General features: G+C 40.8%; 1 long non-coding RNA gene across 1 annotated transcript in view; it reads left to right on the top strand.

Moving 5' to 3' along the window:
* LOC104536134 overlaps positions 1-6,482 on the top strand; it is a 6,725-nt gene extending 243 nt beyond the window's left edge. The window contains exons 2-5 of the long non-coding RNA XR_728097.1: positions 299-328; positions 1,257-1,307; positions 4,386-4,529; positions 5,789-6,482. This is a non-coding gene — a long non-coding RNA (uncharacterized LOC104536134). The remainder of the gene's footprint in view (positions 1-298; positions 329-1,256; positions 1,308-4,385; positions 4,530-5,788) is intronic.
* Positions 6,483-7,098: the final 616 nt, after the last annotated feature.

Below are 7,098 nucleotides of genomic sequence, written 5' to 3'. Positions count from 1 at the left end.
TCCCAGAGGCCACTGGTTCCAAGGGGAATAGCCAGTGGCTTGGTGACAGCCTTAATGGCACAACTCCTGGAAGTAAAGAAACTTCATCATCACCTCGGTGGGGTAAAAGGGTGGTGGCATAGAAAGAACTGTTGAACAAAGCTGCGCTTACGGGAAGTCATGGCCATAATGCTCGTAGTTTCATAAATCTTAGCATTCATAAGGGCTTCGTGATGTAGTGCATGTGCAGTGTTATGCTGGGTTGCGGTTCTGCTTTGTATGGTCTCTTAATTTTAGTGACACATCTTTCTTTACGCAGCCAAAGAGAAGGTCGGCTAGACTATCCGCTGTAAGTATCTTTATGTGTTCTCTTAATATTACATCACATGGGATGCTAAGTTCTGGGGAACAGCCGTAGAGAAACCATTTGAGTTTTTCCCACCGGTATTGTGAAAGGCATGGTTAGAGTATTGCAATCTTGATAACTAAGGTTCCCATTCTATGTTTCCAGTCATTGAGTATCAACACATTACAGGTTTACTTTTGGATATTTCACGTGAGATACAACGTCTGTGGTAGTTAACATTCAGTCTGGACACATGAGTATCCAGTGTCAAGGAATACTGATTTCAAGATGCATTTGTTCTCTGCAGGTCTTCTCCATATGAATACCTGCTCATAGCTCCATAAATTACCTGCTCTCTCCTTACACTTGTAATTTGCCCATTGATTTTGTGGGCCCAACTGTTGGGTAAATCAAGAGCTAGAGGGTGTAAATCTCTTGTCATGGAGTAGAGTTCAGCCCAAAGTCACAGCTTTAAACCGGCTCATGGCATCCTTTTCCACAGTTGCTTTGTGCACCCAGCCCTTTTTTAAGCCAAGTGGAAATGCCAAGTGGATAACGGTTGCTATTTAAAACTGAAAATACTTAATTTCAGTGAAAGCTAAGATGTGTATTCATACACAGACTGAAGTACAAATGTTGATACCATTCATATTTGGCAGCCGCTTGCCTTCACAGCAGACAGTAGCACCCAGACACTGTAGTGAGCCACGTACTACTACTGTCAGTGTCTGTCCCACAACCACTGTAACATGAGGAAACGTGGGTTTGGATCATTAAAAGTTACTGCTCTGAAATTTACTCCTTTATACTACAGAATTGAAGCAGACAGCGCAAAACCATTTTTTATTTAAAAAGCTTTCAAGAGTTGCCAACATGTTGCTAAACCATTTCTAGCATTCGTCTGACTGTTTCTTGCTTATGTTTTGTGCAGAAACCTGCTCCGCCTAAACCGGAGCCAAAGCCCAAAAAGGCAGCACCTAAGGTAAGTGTTCGAGATCTCTAACTGAAGTGATACTTTGCTTTCTCAAACTGTTTATAGGAGTGAAAAAAATACCCACCACGAACCATTTTGGGTTCTCATCATTTTCTTTAAAGATTTAAGATTGAATTATGTGAGTTAAAAGAACGTGAAAGATGTAAAGATAATTTTATCCAATTCCTAGTGAAGGAACTTGGTAATCTGATCAGATTTTAAATCATTTGTGGTGAGGCTTTATTGCTTGCCTTGCAAAGCCATTCTGAAGTTTCGTATAATGCATTGTTGGGAAAACGATGCTTTGAATAGAGATCAGAGACTCAATTAGAGAAGGCATTGAAAATCATGCTTTTAATTACAGTCTTGTGCTATGTTTTCATTCAAAGACAACCTTTTCCGTTAGTTATCACTTTATCAAATTTTAATCACTGAAGTTTTATATACCCAGAGCTGGATATTTTTGGAAATGTCAAAAATATTGGCTTATCTGACGGTGTAGTTCAAAAAGAAACTATTTAAAGCTGCTTTGTGCTTTGGAGCAACAGTTCGAAATTTCAAAAGGGACAGTTCTGCAATCCATGAGGTGTCTCTTTATACCACACTTCCTGTCACAAACTTCCCCAGCAGCCACAGTTTGCAGTGCTTTTTTTAGATGGATCTGTAAATGTTCAGATTGTATTAGGATTTTGCAGCTGGAAAGAACGAAAAGAGCAACAACAAAACTTTAGTGTTCTTCTTAACATGTTCCCATCAGACATTTTCCATTGCAGTTTTGGGTTGTCATACGGGCAAAGCATAGGTGTGGGAGATGCTGTAGTTACGGAGGAGATGATGAGCTGCTTGGTTTTGTCATCACAGTGGTGTGCAGAGCAAATTTTTCACATCTTCATCTTGACCATGCAGCCGGATGTCTAGATCCCATTCCAGAGCACAGGGGAGCCTATGAGCCCTGCTGCTCTGCATTCCCATGGTAGGAGTGGCACCCTTGGGATTGCATTCCGCTTTCGTGACTGATGCCCCAGGAAGAGGAGAGCCCACAGCTGGTGGTGGCTCTTCCAGCCTAAGTGGCAAAGAGCCTTCTTGGGGATCTGAAAGTCCCGAGTTCAGCCTCTGCTGATGACCCATGCAGAGGTCAGTGCAGTTGCATACGTGCACATTACTGGTATGTTCTTTTTTTCAAGTTTGCTTTTTTATTTTTGTGGAAACATCTCAGGATTTATACATAAAAGTTAATGTTAACAGAATCAGAAGTTGTGAAAATAAGTATTCAAAACTTAAGGACTGTAAATGACTGCCAAAACTTTGTGTGGTCCCTTCCTGCACGGGGTGAATGGTGCAGTCTCCCTGTGGGATCATTTAATTCTGCCACTTCCAGGTGGTGCCTTGGGCACAGCCCCACACATTGCCCCGGTTGGACTGGGAAAGCGTTGGTCCTCTTGCTTCCAAGGTGCTGTTTTGGAGGCAGGATACTTGAGTTGCATTTTTGGGTTGTCTCGAGCTCCTAATACTGGATCAATATCTGTGCAAGGGGGATGTAACAAGAATTGTGCACACATCTTTAGTTCTTGTTTCCCCCAGATGCTTAACTTTGCAACTTTTAGGTTCTTTAAATGGTTTTTTGTGTGTGTCAGAATGGATTTCACCTGTTAAACTCAGCCATATTGAAAAACCTAGAACTGGAAGTACCACTTTTTAAAACACATGACTTTATTACTGAATTGCCATCTGTATGGAAAAATGAATCGGGAATATTAATACAATGGTATTAGGTCAGAACTGGCTGAGAGGATGGAGGAGACTTGTTTCTGTGCATTCTCCTCAAATTCTTTTTTAAGAGAGGCTTTACCTGCGAAGAGTGGGCTGCAGAGAATGACAATTTTAGCTCTTTTGATACATTGTTGATACTTTGTTGTTGTTTTTCATGGGGTAAGGGAAAATATACCCTTCCTCACATAACCCTAAGTCTTCAAAACTCCATTATGGCTTGCGTTGGAAGAGCAAGTGAGTTAACACCCTTCATAGTGGACTAATGTGTGCTTCAGAGGTCTGATGAGGTCTGTTCAAGTGACAGAGAGCAAAGCAGTTCCATAGTAGTAGTGCAGTTCTGAATCTTAATGCCAGACAGTACCAGAATACTTGGGTGCTGATATTACTGTGATATTTGTCTTTCTTCTTCTCTTGAAAGTTGGAGGACTGTTCAGCCAACGGAGGGGATAAAGAGGGAGTGGAGGCATATTCTCCTCTTTCCTCCCGAGTAGATGGATATAGTCAGTTATTACCTGTTTATCTTCACTTACCTCTTAATAGTAATTTTACAGATATTTATGGTTCCTTGTTAGAGAAAGGTTAATCAGGTGAGGAACTAAGCTAGTTTGCTTATTGTCAGCAAGAGGCAGATCCTCAAGGTGAAACTAATGAGAGTCGTGCTTGTGTCTATGTTGGGGTCGGGATCTGACCTTGCCATATGGAAAAATATTACTACAGAAGTTGTAGCATCAAGTTTTGTTTTGATTTAGCCTGATCCATATGTGAGAAACTGCACTTAAATAATAAATGCAAAGTTCTCGTTGTTATTGAAGTGGTGCTGTTGAGCCCTCAACTTGTCTGTCCCACAAATTATTTATCATGGTGAGGAATATTTCTGGCAGGGAAGGGGGGAAAGTCCTTTGACTACAGCTTTGTTACAGTTTTCTAAATAGGCATTAATAGCACATCTGAAGTATGCTGGTATTTCCACTGGTTGTACATGTTCTTTTTGGTCTGTGGTATGCCTTTCAGCAGCACAGCAGAAGTACAGGCCAGTTCAACATTTATTAGCTAATTTAATTGAATGCCTATTTAAAATAGGAATTCTTTTAACCCCAGCCATGGCTGCTTTTATATTATGCACTTCTCAGTAGCGTATTCAGGACAGAACAGAAGGAAAACACTTCTCCTTAGGAACTTTCATCTCATCTTTGTCAATAGGAAGTCCAGTGTGTAGAAGCAGGCTGCGTAGATGGTTTTAAGAGTTGAGAATGTGCGTAAGCAGACATATGAGGTGGAAATTAGCATTTACCATATCGTGGTCTGTTTTCTTAACAGAAAGAAAAAGCAGCAAATGATAAAAAGGAGGAGAAAAAGGCAGCAACAAAAGGGAAGAAAGGAGCCAAAGGCAAAGATGAAACTAAACAAGAGGATGCTAAAGAAGAAAACCACTCTGAAAATGGAGATACCAAAACTAACGAGGTACTTTAGCTACAGTAAACATGGGAATAAATGCAGACGTGTTGGTAATACATCTGCAGGAGCTCGCGATTGGGCCTCCTGGTCAGAAAGTCGTGGGTTTCACTGCCATCCTGTAAAGACACAGCAGCTGCAGAGAGGCAGCTCTGAGGGAGAACCTGAAAGAATAGCCTTCTCCATCAAACTCATTCCTCCTGTGGGGATAGTGCCCTTCCACAGGTGGTCTGTGCTGTTGTAGCGTCCCTCAGGGCTGGCACAAGAGTAATGCAGAATTTCTGGGGAACAATAGGGCTCAGTAAGATTGCTCTCCAGCCCTGAGCTGACTTTACATATCCCCTCTGGACTGCTGGATTGCCTCTTCTGCTCAGCACGGGTGGGTGCTGTGCCAGAAATCTGGTTTTAAGTTTTACACAATTCTTTAAAACAATTCGTCGCCTCAGAACAGTTCAACAAGAGATCTGCAAAATACCCTTGGTCTTGTCTCTTGATCTGCTTGCTTCTTTCTTACAGGTCTTACTGTATCAGCTACTTACCCAAGAGCTGCTGTCAGCCTCAGTCAGCTCCTGATAGCCTTTTCCTAGCAGATTTCTTGCTGATAGTAGAAGTGCAACATTTACTGTGGGCTCCCTTTGCCCCGGTGGGCACAGCTTAGCCTGTTGTGTTCTGTTGCTTTTGATTTACAGTGCTCTCTCTTAATGCATTAAGTATCGTTATCCAGTTAATGGGTCGTGCATTCAGGAGCTTCTTTGCTGAAAGTTAATACAGAACTAGTGTACTGCAGAGAATCTTTGATAGGAGCTTCGCAGTTTTGATGTGTTGACTTAAAAAGTAATAGCAGACATTCTTACAGAAACCAGGTGAGAACCAGTTTCCCCAAAGTTTGGACAATAGACAAGTGTCGTGGTTTTATGGGTAATTCTTACACTTCCCCGTGACTTACAGAGATGAGGACTTGAACTTTCCGTAGCATATCATTGATCCTAACCCAAAATACATTCTAAACTTCTGCCTCTTTGGAGGCACTTAGCATTCCAAAATCAACTCGATTATCTATTAATACTCGTCTGGGTTTTAATTTGTAGAATTACCAGCCAACATGTTGTTGTGTTGATATTTTCTGTAGTGGCTGTGCATTCTTGTCTATCCACACCAAGTGCTGTCCATGTCAGTGCTAACAAACTGGTCTTTCTCTGATGCTAGTTAGAATGCAATCCGATTAGAATTACAAATAATATTTCTGTTCTTCCCAAACACTTTTATAGGCACCAGCTGCTGAAGCATCTGATGATAAGGAAGCCAAGTCCGAGTAACGTTAACCCTGCCCTATATCTCCATCATTTGGTATCCGTACCTCCATGCTGTATTGTTAACAGAGAGGAATATTTTTATCAACTATTTTATAAATGCAGGTTTTTTTAGCATGAATTTAATTATGGAACATCTTCATCTCGGTTACTTGGGAATTAAATCCCCAACAAACAAAAGAAAAGAAAAAAAAAATCATTGTTTTTAAATTTTGTGATTGTAATAGTTTGTATGGTACATGGAAAGAATAAGTGGTGGTAGCTTTTGACTTCTGTCAGTGTGTCCCTTTTTGTGTAAGTCATGCTTACAGACTTCAGATTTTAATTTTACCCTTGTATGTGTTGTATGGTTTCTTAAAGTGGGGAGGTCTCAAAACAAATAACTGTGTTAAACATTCCAGTGGTTCTGTGGGTTGCTTTTATAAAGAAGGTGAGCTATTTTCATGAAAAAAAACCTAAGAGCTGGAAATCTGTTGTTTCCCAAATGTAATTTTATTTTGTCAGTTTTGAAAAAAAAAATAAAATAAATAAAAGTGTAATCATGTTTTTAAATGAAATACAAACATTTCTTTTAAAAGGGCAGGTTGGTTGTATGTACCCACTGTTAGGAATTTTGCTGGATTTATCTTAATAAAAAAGACTCCTCAAAAGCTGATTGTGGTTTGTTGCTTGTGCTGCAAATGGACTGCTGTACCAAATTCCCCAAGTGCAGGGCTGCAGGCTGAGACAACCTTTGCAGCTGGAAGGCTTTGGGCCATAGCATGATGAGGGGCAGGCCCTGTCTTCCTTAGTTGTGGAAACAAAAATGACTTTATGGGCCAGCCTCTCAGCCAAAATGGGAATAGATGACCTTGTAAGCTCTGGTACTCCAGTAGTTATGGGATACCTGCTGCTGCCCAGTGCACCTTGAGCATTAGAGATACTGCTTGGAATTATGGTGTCTGATTTTCTTTTATGTGCCTATTACTTGATTGCAATTCAGAGAGGGGTTCTTTCCTCTTAGAAATATTGCAGGATCTCAGAGACTACCAGGTTTGCGTCAACCCTTAACAGTATAAAATAGTTCTCTGTTGATGTAGGAATGTTGGTAGTGCTGGTTAAAGTGCATACTTCCCTAACTTTTCAAGTTTTCTTCTTTAACCATGTATTACTCGCAAAATATTTTCTTGGACTCACTTAGCTTCTCCCTGCATGGTAACATACGCGTGTACAGAAGTGCTTTCCATTACTGCAAGCTCCATTATCCTGGAAATGACAGCTAGACTGGA

The sequence above is a fragment of the Mesitornis unicolor genome, unplaced genomic scaffold, assembly GCF_000695765.1.
Source record: "Mesitornis unicolor isolate BGI_N332 unplaced genomic scaffold, ASM69576v1 scaffold20302, whole genome shotgun sequence".
Taxonomy (NCBI): Eukaryota; Metazoa; Chordata; class Aves; order Mesitornithiformes; family Mesitornithidae; genus Mesitornis; species Mesitornis unicolor.
The sequence above is the reverse complement of the archived record's forward strand: the minus strand, read 5'-3'. Positions and strand labels throughout refer to the sequence as shown.